Source organism: Otolemur garnettii, unplaced genomic scaffold (assembly GCF_000181295.1).
Source record: "Otolemur garnettii isolate 467f Iridium unplaced genomic scaffold, OtoGar3 scaffold00010, whole genome shotgun sequence".
Classification (NCBI taxonomy): domain Eukaryota; kingdom Metazoa; phylum Chordata; class Mammalia; order Primates; family Galagidae; genus Otolemur; species Otolemur garnettii.
Window position 1 is genome coordinate 28,931,350 of NW_003852405.1, and position 16,426 is coordinate 28,947,775.

Here is a 16,426-nt window from a genome sequence, read left to right on the forward strand (position 1 = left end):
CCACCTTAGGTGTATGTGGCTGGTGCCTTAGCCGCTTGAGCCACAGGCGCCGAGCTGGGACCAAACATTTTTCTACTAATAATTCATCTGTGAAGTTGAGTGTACAAACTTTTGAGAAAATAAGATATGATTTATGAATTTTATCAACAACTTAAAGTTTATTTTTTATGAAGCTAGATATAGGTGTTTATGAAAGATAATTTGTGTTTGTGTTACTTGTAGGTCACCGTAACAGACTGTTTTCCAAATAATCTTTCTGGAAAAGTCTCTTTTTTCCTGTTAATTTATTGTTTATATTTTATCTGAGTATAATCTAAATAAAATTCTTTTTTTTTTTGAGACTGAGTTGCCCTGGGTAGAGTGGCATCACTGCTCACAGCAACCTCAAACTCTTGGGCTTAAGCAGTCCTCTTGCCTCAGCCTCCCAAGTAGCTGGGACCATAGGTGCCTGCTACAACACCTGGCTATTTTTGATTATAGTTGTAGTTGTCTGGTAGGCCTGGGCTGGATTCGAACCCACCAGCTCCAGTGTATGTGGCTGGTGCCTTAGCTGCTTGAGCTACAGGTGCTGAGCCTAAGTAAAATTCTTTATTTCACATTTTTCTTTGACTAGAATGTTTCCTGCCTATCTTTAATTTAAAAATTTTTAATAAAATTATTTTTGTATCCTGTTCCCTAACACTCCTTAAATACTACTTAGACGGTACTTGTATCTCAGTGGATAGGACGCCAGCCACGTACAACGAGGCTAGCTGGTTCGAACACAGCCCAGTGCCGCTAAAACAACAATGACAGCTGCAACCAAAAAAAAAGTAGCTGGGTGTTGTGGAGGGCACCTGTAGTCCCACCTATATGATGCCATGGCACTCTACCCAGGCTGACAGCTTGAGATTCTGTCTCAAAAAAAAAACCTACTTAAATAAATATTTATTCTTTTACTACCTGAAATTATAGCATACGAATGAATAATGTACTTTGAGAAGTGTGCAATTAACTGGCTTTTTTATTAAAGCATATGCTTGCAATTAATGGGAAAAATGTGGGAAATAGTCTCTAATGGCTGATGGGTCTGCAATTGCTTTTAAATGAGTCTTAAACTCCATTTATCTCCTTAAATTCATTTGTCTTGATATTTTTACTTCATCGCATATGCCTTTAATCCACAAATATGAAATAGAATTATTGATAATATTTAAAAACGACAGTCTGATAATTCTTTGTCCTGTTAAAACTTATTTTTGTATCTGATATATCATTGTCATTTCACTGTGGTTCCAAGTTACTGTAATTCATTAATAAAAGATTTAAAAAAACTTGGGGGATTTATTTTAGGTTGCCAACTTCTAATTTTTTTCCCCTTTTTTTCTGAGATAAATAACTTGGGCTACAACTTTTAATTTTGTTAAAAAATAACATTAGAGGCTTGGCATGGTGGCTCATGTCTATAATCCTAGCACTTTGGGAGGCTGAGGTGGGAGGATTGCCTAAAGCTAGGAGTTTGAGACCAGCCTGGTCAATGTAGTGAGACCCCCGTCATTAGCCAGGCCTGATGGTGTGTGCCTGTAGTCCCAGGTATTTTGTGCTGTTGTTCAATTCCTTAAGTAATTCTGGAGGATGAACTAGGCTGTTGGGGCTAAAGGGAAGGTGATGGGTTCAGTTTTGAACAAGTAGAATTTGAGGTTCTTTTTTTTTTTTTTAATTGAATGGTAACTATGTACATTAATGCACTTCTGGGGTACAGTGTGGGGTTTTCACATGCAATCCGAACTACTTCCATCAAACTGGTCAACACAGCCTTCATGTCATTTTCTCAGTTATTGTTGGTTCTTACTGAGTCCTGCAGGCAGTAGGATATATGGAATTGAAGCTCAGAAAGGAAACGTAGAAGCTGACATTCAGATTTAGGGTCCTCCAATACAGTGAAATGATTGTACAGTGATGAAAGACAGCAGGAGCAGGAGGGGGCCTAGGGCAGAACCTTGAGGAATTCTGCCTGGGCAGAGGCAGATTAGTTTAAGAATCTTTGATTCGCTGTCTCTCGAAGCCTCACATAAAGTGTATTAGCGAATTCTCTTGGGTCTGCCTTCCACATCTAAATTGAAGTGGATAATTTTTTACCACTTCACTGGTACTGCACCATTATTTCTTCGATAGTAATAATAGCCTCCTAAACCATGTTCCATTTTTCTTCTCTTGCTGTCTATAGTCTGTTCTCCATATAGTTATCTGAATGATCCTTTTAAAGTATCAAATTATATCATTCCCGTGATCAGTGGTCTCCAGTGGCTTTCATTTTGCTGGATATAAAATCCAAAGTAGCCTACCAGGCCCTGTGTGATGGCTATTTAAATGTCGGGTCATTGGAGAGTCCTCTCTGAACACCGTATCGTGCTTCATTCCCTTACTAGCTTTATTTTTGTAGCATTTCTCACCTGACATAATTTATATTTGATTTGTTTAAAGTGTAAGCTTCATGAAAGTTGGGACTTTCTGTTTGCCTTTGTATTCCCAGTGCCCAGAACAGTGCCAGCGTCACAGTTGGTCCCAGTTAATATTTGTTGAGTGAATGGAAATCAGCAACAAAATTGGGTCATTGTCACACTTTCCTACTTCAACTTTTTATTCTTTTATTCCTCTTGGTCACATTTATTGTTGTACTCTTGTTCTTTTCCTGTTCTGTTTTGAGCTCACAGCCACCGGAATGTTCTTTTAAAGATGCATATTGGCTCAGTGCCTGTGGCTCAAAGGAGTAAGGCGCTGGCTTCATATGCCGGAGGTGGCAGGTTCAAACCCAGCCCCGGCCAAAAACTGTTAAAAAAAAAAAAATCTTCAATAGAATAATCCAAATAAAGATTTAAGACAGTAAATAGAGCTTGGTGCTTGTAGCTCAGCTGCTTGGGCGCCAGCCACATACACCAGACCTGGTGGGTTCAAACCCAGGCCGGGCCTGCCACACGATGACAACTACAACCAAAAAGTAGCCAGGCGTTGTGGAGGGCCCCTATAGTCCCAGCTACTTGGGAGGCTGAGGCAAGAGAATTGCTAAGCCAAAGAGTTTGAGGTTGCTGTGAGCTGTGATGTCCCGGCACTCTACTGAGGGTGACAAAGAGAGACTCTGTCTCAAAAAAAAAAACAAAAAAAGAAAGTAAATAGAAACATAAAACATACACATCACAGTTCTACAATACCCTACAAGCCCTTTCACAGTCTGGAAGCTTATTTTATGGTGCTTTTCTCACGGCTCCCTAGTTTCAGCCTCCTTGGCCTCTTTCCAGCCCTCTGACAAGCCAAGCCCTTTTCTATCTCACGGCCTCTACAGATACTGTTCGCCTTGCTGTTGCTTCTCTCTCTGTCTTTTTTAACCTTCCTGAGTTATTCTGTATATTTCCTCTTGGTTTGAATAATGTCCCGATAATAATGTTTTCTAGCACAAGGGACTGCTTGTGCTGTAAGAGTTTTGGTAGGTGAAACAGGTGAGTAGATGAGTACAGTAAATAGTGAACTTCTACTCCTAGGGGGCTGGTTTGATGAAGGGTGGTCGAGCTTACTGTCTGGCAGTCACTTTAGCTTTGCTTCTAACTTGAGTAGCTTCACTTTGTTTTCAGATACACTTTATCTCAGATATACTTTAGTTAAGGATTCTTATCTTTAAAAAGTTTAAAAACACCACAGATGTTCAGTAGTATGGTAAGAATGACAACATACCACTTGGTGGACTGTGCATTTTTAAGAGACAAGACTTAATTAAAAGGCATTTGGGTGTCAAATGAGAGATGAAGAAGGTCATATTACAGAGGTGGGGAGCAATTTGGGAATATTTCAGAGGAAGAATCTAGTGCAGAGCTTTTAAAAAAGGCTGGGTCATAACTTGTTTATGCTGAATTACCTGTATGATGATAAATGAAGAAGCTGTGCTCCATCCAAAGTTTATTCAGTTCTAAATTTCTAAAAGTCTGTACTTTAAATGAGGACCTATGTTAATGTTTCATGAATGCTCAAGTTTTAGAAGAAACTGATAGAGAGTGATTTTTTTTTTTCAAAATTTGAACATCATTGGGAAACCCTTATATTCCAAAGTAGGAGCTTAATTAAAAATGAAGATTGATGCATTCATGTCCAGACCTGCTGAGTCTGAATTTTTGGGGTGATTGGGTCCAGGTATTTCTTAGATACGCTGAAGTTTTTAGAGCTAATATGTCGAAGTACTTCACAGACACGATCTTATTTATTTATTTAGAGACAGAATCTCTTTTTTGTTGTTATTTGTTTAGCAGGCCCTGGCTGGGTTCAAACTCGCCAGCCTTGGTGCATATGGCTAGTGCCCTAATCATTGAGCTGCGAGGTGTTGAGCCCATAGACATGATCTTTTCTGAACTTCATGGTAACCATAAAAGGGACTAAGCAGGTATTATATCTTCTATTTTATAGATGAAGAAGTAAAGATGGGCAAAGCGGCTTGCCCGTGGTGAGTTAATTATTGAAGACAGAGAATCATGCTTCCATCTCCTTCCCCCAGATCTGACAACTTTTCCTGCTATCTTGCTGTTGCCTGAGAAATAATAGGCTTATCTTTAAAACTGTAGAATGCATTTAAGACATTAAACCTATGGTTCTAAACAATTTAGGAAGCCAGGAAAATGGGTTATTTTGTTTGGTCATCCTTTGTACCAAGTGACAGTTTGGTTGAGCTCTTTATAGCAAGTAGCTGAAAGCTTAATTGTCCAGGAAGGGTGATTCTGTCATTAACCACCATCAAAATATTTTTTACAACTGATATTAACTATCTCTTTTAAAAAAAAAACTATTGTATGGAGCACATATTTAGTATTTTCACTTGTAACAACTGAAGAGTCAGATACAAAATATGAGTCTATAATGGAATTTTTATGAATTTTTCCCAAACTCTTATAAAACTAAAAATTTGCAGTGTCTTACAATTTGGGTTGTATTTAGCTTGAACTTCACAGTTTTATTTTTATAGTGAATTGTGTATCTTATAACTTTGCCATATCATTAAAACTGATAATATTTTCTAGTGAGATTTTTGATAGTTTTTTGAAGCGATTACGTGTGTGCTATGATTCTGAGATCCTGAATTCTGTTAAACTCGGTAGTACCATTGTTAGATTGCAAGTAAAATAATTCTTTTCAGTAAGATTGGTTTTTGAATGCTTGAATAGTCAAGAAATTTTATTAGTACATGAAAACAACCAGAGTTTTGTACTAAGTTTAGGAGCAAATAAGGCGGCTTGAGGGGGCAGTGCCTGTGGCTCAGTGGGTAGGACCAGCCCCATATACTGAGGATGGCAGGTTCAAACCCGGCCCTGGGCAAACTGCAACAGAAGAATAGCTGGGCGTTGTGGCAGGCACCTGTAATCCCAGCTACTCAGGAGGCTGAGGCAAGAAATTGCTAAGCCCAGGAGTTGGAGGTTGCTCCAGGTGAGCTGTGTGCTGGTATGGCACTCTACCGAGGGTGATAAAGTGAGACTCTGTCTCTACAAAAAAACAAAAAATAAAAAAAAGAAGGCTTTAGGAATAGGACTTAGTTTTCCATTTTGCCTGCTTTTAGGTAGGTAAATTTTAGGTAATTTTTTTAATTTCTAAAAGTTACTACAGTTAACTAATTCAAATGAAAAAAATTATTATAACTTGTCATAATTCAGAGTAGTTTATGTGTTCCAGAAAGCATACAGCATTGTTGCTGAGTGCTTAAATTTGAAATGTACAGCACACGAAATGAAGAGCACGATGTCAAGGCTGTATAGGTGAACTTCCTTGTTACGAGAGAGGTCATGACAACCTTTAAATTTAGGAATCCTTAGATCTGTGTTAAGTTATTTTTATTTGTATAAATTTATATGGTACAAGCGCAATGCTCCATGGATATATTTCCTAGTGGTGAAGTTAAGAGTTTTTATTTTAGACTTGGCACCAGCCACATACACAGAGACTGGCGGGTTCGAATCTGATCTGGGCCAGCTAAACAACAATGACAATTGCAACAAAAAAATAGCCGGGCATTGTGGTGGGTGCCTGTAGTTCCAGCTACTTGGGAGGCTGAGGCAAGAGAATCGCTTAAGCCCAAGAGTATGATAAGAGGTTGCTGTGGGCTGTAATGTTACAGCACTCTAGTGGGAGCAACACAGTGAGACTGTATTTATTAAGTAATTTCTCATCATCCCCCCCCACTCCACCCCCCGAAGTCTCTGTTGTTTATCGCTGCTTACTCTACACCCTGTGTGAACATTATTTAGCACCCACTGACCAGTGAGAACCTGTGGTATTTGTCTTTTCAGTTGTTTCACTTAAGGTACTGGCCTTCATCTTCATCCACGTTGCTGTGGAAGATACGATTTTGTGTGTGTGTGTGTGTGGAGTAGTATTCCATTGTGTATATACTACTACCTCATTTTCTTACTCCAGTCATCCTGATGGAAACTTAGGAAACTTAGGGTGATTCCCTTTCTCCCCTATTGTGAATAGTGCTGGGATAAGCATGGCAGTGCAGGTGTCTTGGTGGGATTTATTTCTCTTTCTGTAGATACCCAATAGTGGGATTGCTTTATCAAAGAGTAATTCTATTTTTAGTTCTTTGAAAAATCTACATCTATTTTTCCATGGAGGTTATACTAATTTAAATTCTCACCAAAAGTACGTAAGAATTCTCTTTTCTCTTGTGAACTAAAATCTGTTTTTTTTGAGACAGAGCCTCAAGCTTTTGCCCTGGGTGGAGTACTGTGGCATCATAGCTCACAGCAACCTCTAACTCTTGGGCTTAAGCAATTCTCTTGCCTCAGGCTTCCAAGTAGCTGGGACTACAGGCGCCCACCACAACGCCCACCTATTTTTTGTTGCAGTTGTCCTTGTTGTTTAGCTAGCTCTGTCTGGGTTCGAACCCCCCAGCCTCAGTGCCTGTGGCTGGCTGGCGCCCTAACCACTGTGCTGTGGGTGCTGAGCCCTTAGCTCACTTCTTAGTAAGATTATTTGCTTTTTGTTGTTGTGTTGTTTGATTTCCTTGTATATTCTACAAATTAGTTCTCTGTCAGATGTATAGTTTGCAATATTTTTTCCCATTTTGCTAGTTATCTGTTGGCTATTTTGATTGTTTCTTTTTTTATGCAGAAGCTTTTCAAAGTTTGATTAAATCTCTGTATCTCTTTTGGTTTCTATCTCCTGTGCCTTTGAGGTCTTAGTCATGAATTCTTTGCCAAGATCAGAGTCCAGAAGAGCTTTCCCTAGATTTTCTTTTAATGTCTTTATAATTTCTGGCCTCACATTTTGCTAAATTTTTTCTGGTATTAATTAAAGTCTTTTTTAATGTTTGAGAACAAATGAATAGAGAACTTGTTTTTGAGGATGGTAATCAGTATTTCTCAACCACCTAAAAGACTGACAGCTCTCATAGCAGATTGTACCCACAAAACAGGTAGAATCGGGTTGTCTGCATTTTCACATAGATTTTTACTTTCTTTTTATTGTGTAGGAATTTGGAGTGACACACCATGGTGGATCATTTTACAATATCATTCACAGACTTCTTTCTCTGCAAATGAACATTCTTTTGTAGCTCATTTTTTTCCATTAATAAGTCTGTTTAAAATGACTTAAAGTTTTATGTAATGCTTTTTGTCATTATTGTTAGCACACAGATGTGTTTCTTAGGCTTGTAAACAGCAGCCAAGTTTGTTTTTGAGAAGCTTACTTTTTAAAGAATGTTTATGTAGCTATATCGATTGTTTTTAAAAATCATTATTATTTTCACTTCCAAAATACCTTTAATAGGAATGATCTATGGCAAGGAGATTACTTTAAAAGATAATAAATATTTTAAAGTCACATTTAAGGCAATGTCATCTTTTTTTTTTTTTTTTTTTTTTGAGATAGCGCCTCAAGCTGTCCCCCTGGGTAGAGTGCCATGGCATCACAGCTCACAGCAACCTCCAACTCCTGGGCTCAAGCTAGTCTCCTGCCTCTGCCTCCCAAGTAGCTGGGACCACAGGCGCCCGCCACAACGCCCAGCTATTTTTTGGTTGCAGCCATCGTTGTTTGGCGGGTCCAGGCAGGGGATTCGAACCCGCCACCTTAGGTGTACGTGGCTGGCGCCTTAGCCGGTTGAGCTATAGGCGCTGAGCCTTTTTTTACATTCTTAAGCATTATAAATTCATTCCTCAATATATCATAAAACACAAAACAGTATTTTTCTGTTAATGTTGCAATTATAGACATCTAGAAAATGAGATGTCTATTTTGGTAAGAAAAGGAATCTAAGGAGCTCTCAAATTTTTAAGATTTTTAATTTAGAATTAAATTTAGAAAACTTGTAAGTGAATACTCTGAGAAGAATTTGAAAATATTAGCAAATCATCTTTTAAGACAACGTATTCAAAACTTAAATCTAAGGAATAATTTGTGAAGTTGATTAGGAAATGAAATGGGTCATGTATTTAGAAATATTACCTCTTTTGTCCACAGATCTATAAACAGTGACACATCCATAGTGACTATATTGTGGTTTCCCTTCACAGATACCAAGTTGTGCTAGTACAGCCATATAAATAATTAATACCTGAAGTCTCAAAGTAACATGGACATTAACAGTGATGACAGATAAATACAGACGATTGGGAATCAAATACTAGGCGAAACACTTTTTAAAAGGTAAGAAAAATATAATCTTAATTAAGGCCAAGTGGGGTTTAGTTAGAAGTAATTGACTAAAGTGTCTTTTTCAGTGTATCAGGCTTTTAAGAAACATGTCTGCAGGATCCTGTCTGTATTAATGCTGGTAGAACTCAGCTGTAAATACCAGTTCTACTGTAAAAACAACAGGTACTGCTGTTCTTGCCTGACAAATATCGTAGGAGTGATGTACCCTTAGTGAACCCTAGGCAAGTAGGGTAGTAACGTGGCTGGCTAGAACAGGATCAGGGACACATTTCATGGTAGATCTTTCTTAGCTTGTGATTACCATCACCATCGCGGACTTGAGAATACAGTGTTTTACCATGTTTGTGGAAGGCTTCTGGGTTGGGTACACACGAGTTGTCAGTTGGTGACTTTGTTAAAATGAGTGAATTTTCAAGTCAGGGGTTACTGTATGATCACGTTTTTTCCTGTGCTTCCCCTTCCCATATTAACTCAGAACGTTTTTTAAAATGTATTATTGTATCAAACGACTATATTTAGGTAGTTTTTTTGGTACTTTTAAAAGAATTCACAAAGCATATTTGGGCGAGGTTGCATGTGTAGATATTAGCCCTGTTCCCCTTCTCACTAAAGCAGTAATCTGTTTGTTTTTACTAGACAATAACTCCAGTTCACAAGGTTTTTAAATTGTATCAGTTTTTAAATTGTGACACTTTACCAAAATAGTGTCACTTTTAGAATATGTAGTTTTATGCTTATAATAAAGTGACAATTTCCATCATAAACATCTGCTGGTCTTTTTCCTGGTATTCTTCCATGTGTCCAGATGGTCACTCAGAATAACCCGTTTAGCCAGATTGTACATTCTCTGAAGAGGATATCATAACACATTATTATAAAGTAAAAATGTAATTAGCCAGACTGTTCCAAGAAATGGCTTGTAATTAGATTAATTAAAATATCTGGCTAACTAGATGCTAAAACAAGAAAACGCTTACTGTTTTTGTCCCTCCTGAAAATTCATATGCAAAAAAAAATAGGAATTTTCTTTTATAATTGAATCTTTTAGTACTTTGGTAAGTTAGGCTGTAAATATAGGTTATTCCATTAAGATAGAAGATTTGGTTGATTCTTTGGTATGCACAACCCGGATGGTTTTTGTGGTTCAGTTTCCAGTTTTGCATGCTTGAGGCCCCAAATTTGGAAGATCCTCTAAGATAAGAGTAACAGATTATGAATTCTGTTACAAAAAATCTTATGAGACAGTCTTTAGGTCACCTCAAAAAAAAACAATGCTGGGCAGCGCCTTTGGCTCTGTGGGTAGGGCGCCAGCCCCATATACCAAGGGTGGCGGGTTCAAACCTGGCCCCAGCCAAACTGCAACAGAAAAATAGCCGGGCATATTGGCAGGTGCCTGTAGTCCCAGCTACTTGGGAGGCTGAGGCAAAAGAATCGCCTAAGCCCAGGAGTTGGAGGTTGCCGTGAGCTGTGTGATGCTACGGCACTCTACCGAGGGCAATAAAGTGGGACTTTGTCTCTACAAAAAAGAAAAAATATATAGGGACGGCGCCTGTGGCTCATAGGAGTAGGGCGCCAGCCCCATATGCTGGAGGTGAAGTGGTGGGTTCAAACACAGCTCCGCCCAAAAACTGCAAAAAAAAAAAAAATATATATATATATATATATATCCCCTTAAGAGCAAACTCTGTAAAAGAACTGGGTCACATTTTGTCTCAAACTAATACTGAGTTACAAGGATTTGGTTTATTTCAAACTCTTTTTGCTTTGTTTTTGTTGATTTCTAAAAATCCTACTGGAATTTCTTAATATCCTTGAAGAATCAGTTACCAAGAAGCCCCAAAGATGTTCCTGTGAAGAGATTCTGTTACCTCTGTTTCCTCTTGTTATAGGAGTTACATCTGTTAGCATAAGTTAATTTTCTTCTTTAATTCTTTTTTTCTTATTATTTTATTTTAAAGAAAGGAATTTAGGAGGTTCTAGTATTCTCCATGGCTGAAGCTGAGAGTCTGAAACCCTGGTGTTAAGCTCTATTCTAGATCGTAGCTCCAGCTCCTTCAGGATATGAGGAAAAGAGATAATATTCCTACAATGATAGATCTGTGGGTGTGCAGGTAAGTTACTTAGTTTTCCCGTAGTGAAGACAACTGTAGTTTGATTTTTTTGTTTGTTTGTTTGCAGGTGGGGGGGACTTGTTATTTTTCTGTAGTTCCTCTGTAGAAAATTGTGTAGTTTGGCTGGGGGTTTATAGGAGTGTAAAGCTGTAGGATATGGGTTAGGGATGAGCCATTTTCCCACTTTCTCTCCCAAAAGAGGGGTAAATGAAGCCCTTGAGTACTTCGGGATCTCTAGATCACGTCTACCACTGACACTAGCTATCTTGATTCAAAGGGCATCATGAACCTCCTTGACCTCTCTCTCTTCCCAGTTGTCTTTTCAGTGCACATTCATTCACTTCTGTCTATGTATTTATCAACCATGTGTCACACATCTGCTTCTCTTAATGGGAAAAAAAAAGAAGAAATTTCTAATGGTAAGACATAGTAGAGTCCCAGACTTAGAAGAAGTGAATTTTAAGACCCTTATGTTGGGCTCAGCGCCCGTAGCACAGTGGTTACCCAGCCAGCGACATACACCAAGCCTGGCAGGTTCGAACCCGGCCCAGGCAAGCTAAAAATCAGCAATGACAACTTCAACAAAAAATAGCCAGGTGTTGTGGAGGGCGCCTGTAGTCCCAGCTACTTGGGAGGCTAAGGCAAGAGAATTGGTTAAGCCCCAAGAGTTTGAGGTTGCTGTGAGCTGTGACTGCACGGCACTCTACTGAGGGCAACATAGTGGGACTCTCTCTCCAAAAAAAAAAAAAAACCTTAAGTTGAATTGTGTGGTTGGGTCCCCAGTGTTCACCCTTCTAATTTTAATCCTATAGATACAGTGATAATTGCCCAGTTGAAGTGATTTGTCTTAAAAGAAGTATATGACATGCATAGCCTAAAAGTTATTAAATACCTCATCTTTATGTTCTAGACAACTAGAAAAGTACTGTAATGGCCATGTATAATGTGCATTTTTTTGCCCAAATTTTTGAGGAAAAATAAGGATGCATATTATACGTGAGTAGTACTAATTCTATATCTGTATAATTTTTAAAAATTCTTTTATTTATGCTTCTGCATTAGAAGTGTTAACTCTAGAAGGCAACAACATCTGTATATAGCTGGGCTCAGTGGCGCACTCCTGTAATGCTGGCACTCTAGGAGGCTGAGGCGGGTGGATTGCTTGAGCTCAGGAGTTCGAGATCAGCCTGAGCAAGAACGAGACCCTGTCTGTAGTAAAAATAGAAAAACTGAGGCAAGAGGATCGCTTGAGCCCAAGAGTTTGAGGTTGCTGTGAGCTATGATGACACAGCATTTTACCCAGGGCTACAGCTTGAGACTCTGTCTCAAAACAAACAATCAATATCCCTATGCAAGATAATAGACTGGAATATGATAATCATGCCAGCTTCATGCTCTCCACCTCCCTGGCTATCCACCCTCCTTGCCACTCCCTTGCCCTACGTGCATCTCAACTGCAGGAGTGTCCTGGCAGATTGTGTGGGATACAGCTGCCACCACCACCTTGGAAGTGGACAGGCGGTGATGTGAAGTTAGTGTTGGGCCTCTTCCGAGAAGGGCAGAAGTGCTGTGCATGGCGCTGCCTCTTACTACAGGCAGACAGGCATGAGGTGTGGAGTGGGCTGATGCAGAGAGGCTGGGGCGAGCTGGGCGGCAGGTGGGAGAGGTTCAGATGACCTGAGCACCTGACCTGCCCAGCTGTCCCCTCCTGGCCCACCCCTGTCCCTACACCCTCTCTTTTCCTATTCTCACTCATGTCTATTGGTGGGAACGTGCCCACAGCGGCCCAGCTGAGAACCTTGATAGGCTTATTTCCCAGAACGCTGGTATTAGGGGACAGGCCCGGGTGGTAGATCCCTGCCCTTTCTGGGCCACCTCCTCTCTCATTCTGAAGCTTCTGGGACAGCACACTGAGGGGGAAGATCCCTGAGCCAGGGCCTGTTCAGCTAGCAGCCAGCTATTGTGACCTTGGGCCTCAGTCCCCATGAAGTTTCTGTCTCCAAGGGTAGCTGGTGGCGAAGCATGAAAGCTAAGGAGTACCTGAGCCCAGAGGTTGTAATTTTGAGCCTATGACTTGGCCAAACCTTCAAGGTGTTGCGTTTTGTCAGTAGGAAGAGCCATCTGCAATGCTTGTTAATGGATATTCCGATCTTGCTTCTGGAGAGTTGATTCAGTGTATTTGAGTGTGGGCCAGGCCCATTTTAACCAGCCCCCAGTTATTTCTAGGGTTTGCATGTTTAATAAAGGCTGTGTTTTGTTCTGATGTTACTGAATGCCCAAGGTCTGGATGGCTGGAGGAGGTCACTGAAATGTAAATACAGAGTGGGTCAGTAGGATATCACCAGAGAAGGCTTCCCGCTCGTGTAGGTCCTAGGGCCTTAGAATAGGGCCAGCTGCTTGAGAGAAAAGGCAGCCCGGAAAGGGCGGGATCTACTGTCAGGAGCCTGGGGCAGGCAGGGCTGGACCTGAAGCCTCACACCAACTTCCCTGGAAATAAACCTGCCAGGGGTCTCAGCAGGGCAGCTGCAGGTGGGAATAGGAAATAAAGAGGGTATGGGACAAGGGTGGGCCAGGTCAGGAGCTCAGGTCATCTGGGCCACTCTTCCCTGCCGCCCAGCATGCTGCCTGCTCCTTGCCCCGCCTGGCTCTTCAGAGGAGGAGGTGCTGCTACACAGCTGCTTTCACCCTCCTTTGAAATTAAAACAAGTTTTTTTTTCCCTTAAAATGTGGGCTAAAATGTGGCACCCGTGGCTCAGTGAGTAGGACACAAGCCCTGCATATGGAGGGAGGCAGGTTTGAACCTGGCCCCAGCCAAACTGCAACAACAAAAAAATAGCCAGGTGTTGTGGCAGACACCTGTAGTCCCAGCTGCTCAGGGGCTGAGGCAAGAGAGTTGCCTAAGCCCAAGAGCTGGAGGTTGCTGTGAGCTGTGATGCCATGGCACTCTACCGAGGGTGACAAACTGAAACTCTTATCTCAAAAAAAAAAAAACAACAACTTTGGGCAAAAAATGTGGGTGCTCCTTATACCCAGCAAAATATTAGTGACACTTCCTAGTTGCTCTTGTTCTCTTTACTCTGGTTTGTTTGTTCATTTAATAAAACTAAGTGTTATGATAATAAATATTAACTAGAACATTTGTGTTGATGGAGGATTGCCAACTCCTCAATTTCCAAAATAAAATATATTACCTTGGTGATTATAGCAGGAACAAAGCTTCACAGCCAAGGGTCTTCAAAAATATTTCTTTAAAATTTCTTTCTCTTAAATATCCAGAGTGGTGTATTGCTAAATGAGCCTTTTTTTTTTTTTTTAAAAAAAAAGGAAATTCTATAGATGTGATCCACAGGGGCTAGAAATGTTCAGAGAGTGTTTCAGAATCCTATAGTCATATTTGGGTAATAATAGATACAAATTTAGGTGAGGGTATTTTAACAGCAAATAAGTAGGTGGGAAAATTATGGGTGGGGTTTGGAGCTTACTGTGAATAGACAGGCTGAAGTTTGGATGACATGCCCTCCAGTAGGATGAAAACTACAGAGGAGAGGAAGGGAGTTGAAGTATTTCCAGTGAATTGTCACATTCTCTTCTTTCTGTAGTCTAGAAAGTTCCACTAATTATTTGGTGGAAAGCGCAGAGAAAAGACTTTAGTTGTTAGGTTGGGTTTTGTCCATATGAGTATATTAACTAAATTTCCCTTAATTCGAAAACAAGAGAGATTGCATTTGTAATTCCAAATGGGCTCTAGGTAGGGTTTTCACCACTTACCCCCTGTTTAGTTCTATTTAGTGTTTTTCTATTCCCTTAGCAACTTAATATTTGGCAGGAATATATAATAATTTTGTGCTCCAAACCTCTTAATTGGATTCTTCAGTAACTTTGTGTTCTGTAGCTAAAATGATGAAAACAACTCCTTTAGCCTGTGACACTTTGCCAGACATGGAGAAACCATGTTCAGCCTTGGTTGAGTTAATCTAGACTTTTTTGTGTTTAAGACATAACGTAATCTGTATGCTGCCCAGGCTGTTCTCCAACTCCTGGGCTCAGGTGATCCTCCAGCCTCAGCCTCGAGAGTGGGTGGCACTGTGCGTGCATATTCCTGCACCTGGCTCATCTGAGTGTTTTTAGCCCTTTTTTGTTAATTGAATTTCTTGCTTAGTTTATTAGCTAATTCTAGAAAGTATTGCCCACACAAAATACAAGAGATACAAAGGAAAATATTAGGACAGAAAGATCATCAAAGGGAAGATTAGCAATATTTTACTTACCTCTGATCTCAATTTTAACCAGTCTGTTACCAGTGCATGTCATATGTTGATTTCAGGCAAGAGATTTTGGTGTTTCCTTAGCCAGAGGGATCATGGCCTTACTTATAAAATTTTTATTATTAGGAACCAGTAAGGAATTAAAGGACATACTATGAACAGGTCTCATTTAGTTTGAAACTTGATGACTGTTATTTTATTAACACTAGAGTTCTGTCCGAGTGTAGTGAGCTAATGAGGCAGTCCATAGGAATCGCCAAGGGTCTGATTCAGTGGTCGGCCTCAGGCAGGGCCTGATGGTCTGCCTTTCTAACACGTTTCCAGGAGGTGCCGTGATTGAGTTGCAAGAGTCTGAGGTACTAAAAGTCCTTGTTACGAAGTGAGTTCTCTTTAAATACACATCCAATAGTGCAGGACTTGAAAGCCCTAAAACTCAGGCTTCACTGTAATTGTTAAACGAGATACTATTTTTAGGGAGCAAAAGAAAGAGAAATTTGATTTTTTTTATACTAATCAGTGTTTTGACGTTTTCTTAAGTCTTTCATATTAATCAATGTTTTAGCATTTTAATCACTAGAATGATGAAGAAATATGATAGGCCCTCATTATAGGTGGTATTTGATAGTGCTTTTTATATATGTTCTGTTAGAGGTTCTGAGTACTGCTAATAATACGTACATTTCAGCCAAAGTAGTCTCTTTTTAGAAGTTTGTAATAAAAGACAGATTTTGCTTTCATTTGTGTTGGTGTGGAAAGGAAAGCTCTAGGAGGCCCTGTTATTAGAATCATTTAAGGCTTTATATGTCCTTATTTGGCATTGCATTTTAAAACAAAGATTAACAGATTGTTTTCTGTGTGTATTTATAAAATATTAATTTTATATAATTTAATTACTGGTATTAATCTTAAATCATGAACAATTAATTAGCATAAAGATATTGGTTTGTATTTTGTAAGTAATTTATAAAATTAGCTTATTAACATTTCTTAGCATGTTTACATATATATTTAAAAGTTAAAATCAGGAGTTCAGTAGTTCAAATTTGAGAACTTCAGATTTGGGTACATGAAACAAATACATTGCTTTTCTTTTTTTTCAGTTTGTGTTCTTTTGAAACATTATTTGAGGCTGGGTGCCTGTAGCTAATAGGTAGAGCTCCTGCCCCGTGCACCAGGGCTGGCAGGTTTGACCCAGCCTGGCCCACTGAATGAACAAACAAAAAAAAATCATTTGAAATTTATGTTTTTTGTAATTAAAACTGGAAATTAATGGGACATTCAGCGGTTAAAAATCTGTGAATAGGCTCGGCGCCTGTGGCTCAAGCGGCTAAGGCGCCAGCCACATACACCTAAGGTGGCGGGTTCGAATCCCCAGCCCGGGCC

At 39.7% G+C, this 16,426-nt stretch overlaps 1 protein-coding gene across 5 annotated transcripts in view; it reads left to right on the plus strand.

The window, feature by feature from the left end:
* ZZZ3 (zinc finger ZZ-type containing 3) overlaps positions 1 to 16,426 on the plus strand; it is a 73,395-nt gene that overhangs the window by 23,111 nt on the left and 33,858 nt on the right. For 3 of the 5 annotated variants that reach the window (XM_023509785.1, XM_023509787.1, XM_023509788.1), the window contains exons 2-3: positions 8,526 to 8,658; positions 10,626 to 10,778. The gene's annotated coding sequence lies outside the window, so the exon portion shown is untranslated. Of the gene's footprint in view, positions 1 to 8,382; positions 8,659 to 10,625; positions 10,779 to 16,426 lie in introns of those variants that run through there. The other 2 variants (XM_012801733.2, XM_023509786.1) reach the window with 2 other exon arrangements.